We start from the raw sequence: 6,755 nt of genomic DNA, 5'->3' as shown, positions 1-6,755 counted from the left end.
TCCTGGGAGAAAGAGACAGTGATGTCCTCAAACGTCACCCGCATCTGAAACACAAACCAGAAGCACTCAGGGAGGTGCTCAGAATGAATTAGATTCCAGTTGGATTTATTCTCCTAACATATAGAGGGGAGTCCAGGATCCTTCTCCTCCAGGACTTGTTCCTGTTTGAAAAATGATACCAGCACAAGATTACATAAAAACATAAAAATTATCCTTCAAGATCTGTCTAGCCCAGTATCCTGTTTCCAACTTACCTGGCAGGATCCCAAAAAGTAGAAAGATTCCATGTTACTTAACCCAGAGATAAGAAGTGACTTTTCACAGGTCAACCTTAAAAATGGTTCATGGACTTTACCTCCAGGAATTTGTCCAAACCTTTCTAAAACAGAACAACATAAATCTCAGTAAACCTGGACCAGATGGTATATATCCCCAAGTATGATGGAACCACAAAATGAACTTGCAGAGCTGTTTTTGGTAATATCTTACTTAAAATCAAGCATGTTACCGGAATATTGAAGGATAGCCAATGTACTACAAGAGATTACAGGAAGAGGAAGAAAGGCTACAATATCTAGAAAAGCTACGAGAAGTCGGTAAAGTAGTCAGGAAAGGAAAGATGCAAATGGAAGAAAAAAATAGCCAAAACGTTAAAATGGGAGGACAAGACTTTTTATATATGTTAGTGATAGAAGGAAATGCCAAAGCGGCATTGTGAGACTCGAAAGTGAAGGGGTGAAATATGTAGAAGCTGATAATGTGGAATGAGAAATATTTTTGTTCTGTGTTCACAGCTGAAGGGCCAAGAGCAGGACCTAGAAGAGAAACACAAGTACGAATGGAGATGTGGTAGACCCTAAATGATTTTCAGAGGACTGTGCTTGTGAGGAGCTGACTAAAGTTAGACAAAGCAACGTGGCCAGATGAAATCCATCCGAGGGTTCTGTACGAACTTAGGGAAGTCCTGTTGGCTCTGCTGACTGACCTAGAGGACCAATTAGGAATTTGGCAGCTTACATTTAATGCTAAAAAAAATGCAGGGTCAAGCATTTAGGCTGTGAGGGAATCTGTGGGACTGTTACATCATTAAGGAGCAAAAGGGGCACTCAGGGAGGCCAAGCCATAGAGGAGATATTGAATGAATTCTTTGCTTTGGTCTTTATGGGAGAAGATGTACCAGAAATGGTTTTCAAGGGTGACAATGTGGAGGAACTGAAAGAAATCTTGGTGAACTGAAATCTTAGATACTGAAAGAACTCAAACGTGAAATTTCTGGTCTGCTGTTAGTGATCTGTAACCTATCATTAAAATTGTCCATAGTATCTGAAGATTGGAGAGCGGTCAGTGGAATGCCGATTTTTTAAAATGGTTTCTGAGCGATCCGGGAAAATTACAGACCAGTAAGCCTGAATTCAGTGCCGGGGAAAATAGTGGAATTTAATATAAAGAATAAAATTACTGAACATGTAGACAAACATGGTTTAATGGAACAGAGTCAGCATGGGTTCAGCCAAGGGAGATCTTGCATCAATTTGCTTCATTTCATTGAAGGCATGAATAAACATGTGGATAAAGGTGAGCCGGTTGATTGTAGTATATCTGGATTTTCAGAAAGCTTTTGATAAAGTTCCTGATGAGAGACTCTTGAGAAGAGCCATGAGATAGGAGGCAAGGTTCTGGTGTGGATTAGGAATTGGACAGAAAACAGAGGGTAGGGTTAAATGGTCATTTCTCTCAATGGAGGAGGGTGAAAAGTGGAGTGCCACAGGGATCTGTACTGGGACTGGTGCTATTTAATATATTTATAAATGGAAATTGGAACTACGAGTGAGGTGATTAAATTTGCAGATGACACAAAAGTATGCAAGGTTGTTAAAACACGTCCGAACTGTGAAATATTGCAGGAAGACCTTAGGAAACTGGAAGACTGGACATCCAATGACAGATGAAATTTAATGTGGACAAATGCAATATGATGCACATTAGGAAGAACAACCCAAATCATAGTTACCTGATGCTAACGTCCACCGTAGGAGTCAGCACCCAAGAAAGAAAAGATCTAGGTGGAACTGTAGACAATATGCTGAAATCTCCTGCTCAGTGTGCGGCGGTGGCCAAAAAAGCTAATAGGATGCTAGGAATTATTAGGAAAGGGATGGTGCATAAGACCGAAAATACTATAATGCGACCTCACCTTGAGTCTTGTGTTCAGTTCTGGTTACGGGAATTGTAATAAATGTCACAGCATATATACTCTATGGCTTAAGGCTATGTTAACCCAAGAGGTGATGGTGTTAGAAAGAAAAACTGACTTTGAAATATTTAATGACTTTATTCTGAGCATCAAATTAGAGAGAATCACAAGAAAGTAATTTATGGTACAAAAGTTAAATATGTAGAAAGACAGGAAGACGTTTAAACACATTTTCTCTTACTGTATTCCTTGTACTTTTCTGTCACCGAGAATTGCAACTGAGAGAAACAGAACTAGAAGGATTTTCACCCACCCTGATTCTCTCTCTCTTTCTCTCTCTCTCTGGTATGGACCCTGTTTTATCTTTTTGCCCTCCCCAAGTAATAAACTACTAATTACCCATGGGCTAGAGTGTCCACCACTCCAGACAATAATGTACTTATCACCCACTAGGTGAGGAGACAAAAAGATTCAGAAGGCTACGGATATATGAGAATAATGATTTATTTCACTTACCAAGGAAGGATAAAGGATATAATCAGATAGGCTGAGTAATACGATCAATTCTCATATGAGAGACTAACCGGGACACAAACGTGACCACTGACATTAGTTCTCTGGCTACTTTGGTCCATGACTCCAATCACACTTCATGGACTTTATCTCGAACACTTGTGTCTCTACCTCAAACCTCATCATAATAGGAGATATTAACCTGCACCTAGAAGATCTTACCACAACAAGCACCCAAGAATGCAAGGAGTTCCTACAACTGTGGAATCTTCACAGACCAAACACGCAACCAACCCACAATAAAGGACACACATTAGACATGATTACATACAAATTCGATCATGACTCAAACCTTATATTAACAGATACAAAATGGACACCTACACCTTGGTCAGACCATCACAAAGCATACATCTCCCTCCAATAGAGAAAAAAAGACTCACTTAACAAACAAAGCCAGAAAACCTACACCACGAGAGGAAAAATAGACCCGGTTATATTCTGGCAACAGATTTACCACAATGGATGGATAATAAAGGCAGACACAATCCAATTCCTCTCTGAATGGGACAACAGATGTAAATCAATATTAGACAATATTGCCCCAATTCTACTACTACTACTACTACTACTATTTAGCATTTCTATAGCGCTACAAGGCATACGCAGCGCTGCACAAACATAGAAGAAAGACAGTCCCTGCTCAAAGAGCTTACAATCTAATAGACAAAAAATAAAAAATAAGCAAATCAAATCAATTAATGTGAACGGGAAGGAAGAGAGGAGGGTAGGTGGAGGCGAGTGGTTACAAGTGGTTACGAGTCAAAGGCAATGTTAAAGAGGTGGGCTTTCAGTCTAGATTTAAAGGTGGCCAAGGATGGGGCAAGACGTAGGGGCTCTGGAAGTTTATTCCAGGCATAGGGTGCAGCGAGACAGAAGGCGCAAAGTCTGGAGTTGGCAGTAGTGGAGAAGGGAACAGATAAGAAGGATTTATCCATGGAGCGGAGTGCACGGGAAGGGGTGTAGGGAAGGACGAGTGTGGAGAGATACTGGGGAGCAGCAGAGTGAATACATTTATATGTTAGTAGAAGAAGTTTGAACAGGATGCGAAAACGGATAGGGAGCCAGTGAAGGGTCTTGAGGAGAGAGGTAGTATGAGTAAAGCGACCCTGGCGGAAGATGAGACGGGCAGCAGAGTTTTGAACCGACTGGAGAGGGGAGAGGTGACTAAGTGGGAGGCCAGCAAGAAGCAGATTGCAGTAGTCTAAACGAGAGGTGACAAGGGTGTGGATGAGGGTTTTGGTAGAGTGCTCGGAAAGAAAGGGGCGGATTTTACGGATGTTGTAAAGAAAGAAACGACAGGTCTTGGCGGTCTGCTGGATATGAGCAGAGAAGGAGAGAGAAGAGTCAAAGATGACCCCAAGGTTTCGAGCTGAGGAGACAGGGAGAATGAGAGAACCATCAACAGAAATAGAAAACGGGGGGAGCGGGGAGGTGGGTTTGGGGGGGAAAATGAGAAGCTCGGTTTTGGTCATATTTAATTTCAGGTGGCGTTGAGACATCCAGGCAGCAATGTCAGACAAGCACGCTGAAACTTTGGTTTGGATGCAAGGTGAGATATCAGGGGTAGAAAGGTAGATTTGGGAGTCATCAGCATAGAGATGGTAGAAAAAGCCATGGGATGAGATTAATGAACCAAGGGAAGAAGTGTAGATAGAAAAGAGGAGGGGACCAAGAACAGAACCCTGAGGTACGCCGACAGGCAGAGGGATAGAAGTAGAAGAGGATCCACCAGAGTGAACACTAAAGGTGCGGAGGGAGAGGTAGGAAGAGAACCAGGAAAGGACAGAGCCCTGGAATCCAAGTGAGGACAGGGTATCGAGAAGTATGCTGTGATCGACAGTGTCAAAAGCAGCGGAAAGATCAAGAAGAATGAGGATGGAATATTGACCTCTGGATTTAGCCAGTAATAGGTCATTGGAGACTTTAGTAAGCGCAGTTTCGGTTGAGTGGAGAGGGCGAAAACCAGATTGTAATGGGTCAAGAATAGCATGTGAGGAGAGAAAATCAAGGCAGTGGCGGTGAACAGCACGCTCAAGTAATTTGGAGAGAAAAGGAAGGAGGGAGATGGGTCGGTAATTAGAGGGACAAGTAGGGTCAAGTGAAGGCTTCTTAAGGAGAGGTGTGACCACAGCATGTTTAAAGGCAGCAGGGACAGTCGCAGTGGAAAGTGAGAGGTTGAGAATGTGACAGATAAAAGGAATAAGAGTAGGAGAGATGGCATTAAGAAGGTGGGTGGGAATGGGATCAGAGGAACAGGTGGTACATTTTGAGGAAGAAAGGAGAAGTGTAGTTTCCTCAATAGTAACTTCAGGAAAGGAGGAAAGGGAATGAGGGGAAGGAGAGAGAGAGGAACGGACTAGTGGAGGGAGAGCTGGTGAGGTAGAGAAAGCAAGGTTTATCTTTGAACCTTGTTGTGAAAGAATTCAGCAAGGGTCTGAGGAGATAATGAAGGGGGAGTTGGGGGGAGGGGGCACCTTGAGGAGAGAGTTCAATGTGGTGAAGAGAAGTCGAGGATTAGAGCCAAGAGAGTTGGTCAGTTGGATATAATAATCCTGTTTGGCACGTAAAAGAGCAGATTGGAAGGAGGTCAGCATGAACTTAAAGTGTAAGAAATCAGCAAGGGCCCGAGATTTCCGCCAGAGGCGTTCGGCGGAGCGGGTACAGGAACGTAGGTAGCGGATATTAGAAGTCAGCCAAGGTTGGGGTTTTGTACGCCTTACAGGGCGGGTCATCAAAGGTGCAAGAGTGTCTAAGGCAGAGGATAGAGTATTGTTGTAAGAAGAAACAGCCTCGTTGACAGACGTGGATGGTGCCACAGTAGAGAGGTTTGAAACATGCGAGGATAGAGATGAAGGGTCAATATCGTGAAGATTCCTAGATAAATTAGATAGGATAGGACGGGACTGGGAGGGAGGAGATTTAAGTGTGAAAGTTATAAGATGGTGATCAGAGGAGGGATGATCAGAGGCAAGGAAACTAGAAGGTGAACAGTTGGAGGAGAAGATGAGATCAAGACAGTGACCATTTTGATGAGTGGGGGAGGTGGAGCATAGTTGGAGATTAAAGGACGACATTAAAGCGAGTAACTTGGAAATATAAGAGTTGGAAGGATCATTAGCAGGAATATTAAAGTCACCAAGGATGAGAGAGGGGGAGGAAGGATCATGGAAGAAGGCAAGCCAGGCGTCAAAGTCACTGAGAAAGGATGAAAGGGACTTATCAGGGGGACGATAAATGACCGCTATTCGAAGAGGCAGAGGAGAGAAAAGGCGGATAGAGTGGACTTCAAAGGAGGAAAAACAGTGAGATTGAGGTGGAAGAAGGGGTTGAAATCTAGAGGAGGGAGAGAGAAGTAGTCCAACACCGCCCCCACGGCCAGCAGGGCGAGGAGTATGTGAAAATATATAACCACCATGGCACAGGGCTGCGACTGAAGCAGAGTCATCAGGGCAGAGCCAGGTTTCTGTTATGGCGAGCAGATGGAGGTGACGCGAGATAAAGAGGTCCTGGATATAGGGGAGTTTGTTACAGATAGAGCGGGCATTCCATAGGGCGCAAGAGAAGGACAGAGAAGAGGAGGGGAGTAGAGGAATAGAGATGAGGTTAGAGAGGTCGCGGTGAGATCTGTAGAGTTGGGATAATAGTTGGTGAGGAGGGCCAGGATTGGGATTGATGTCACCGGCTGAGAGTAAGAGAAGGAGTAAAAGAGAGCGGAGGAGAGCAGGAGTGGTGTGGCCACGAAGGCGAGAGGTATTTAGGTGGAATGGGGAAGGCAAAATGGAGGGAAGAAAGAGACGGAGATTAAAAGCCAAGAGGGAGGAAGAGGGTAGGAGAGAAGGTGAGGTGATGAAGTCAATGGATGGGAAGTGAGTTCCTGTAGCGGGGAGAGGTAGGGGGTGAGGGAAAAAATTAGGAAGGGACAGAGCTAGGAAGAGATTGTGAATAGGGGCCATAAACAATTAAGGTACTTTAGCAACTGGAAAAA

General features: G+C 43.9%; 1 long non-coding RNA gene across 1 annotated transcript in view; it reads right to left on the bottom strand.

The window, feature by feature from the left end:
• Positions 1-7: 7 nt before the first annotated feature.
• Positions 8-6,755, bottom strand: part of LOC115460010 — a 32,351-nt gene continuing 25,603 nt past the window's right edge. The window contains exon 3 of the long non-coding RNA XR_003940355.1: positions 8-44. This is a non-coding gene — a long non-coding RNA (uncharacterized LOC115460010). The remainder of the gene's footprint in view (positions 45-6,755) is intronic.

Source organism: Microcaecilia unicolor, chromosome 1, assembly GCF_901765095.1.
Source record: "Microcaecilia unicolor chromosome 1, aMicUni1.1, whole genome shotgun sequence".
NCBI lineage: Eukaryota > Metazoa > Chordata > Amphibia > Gymnophiona > Siphonopidae > Microcaecilia > Microcaecilia unicolor.
Note: the sequence above shows the minus strand (reverse complement) of the source record. Positions and strands in the feature narration are given on the sequence as shown.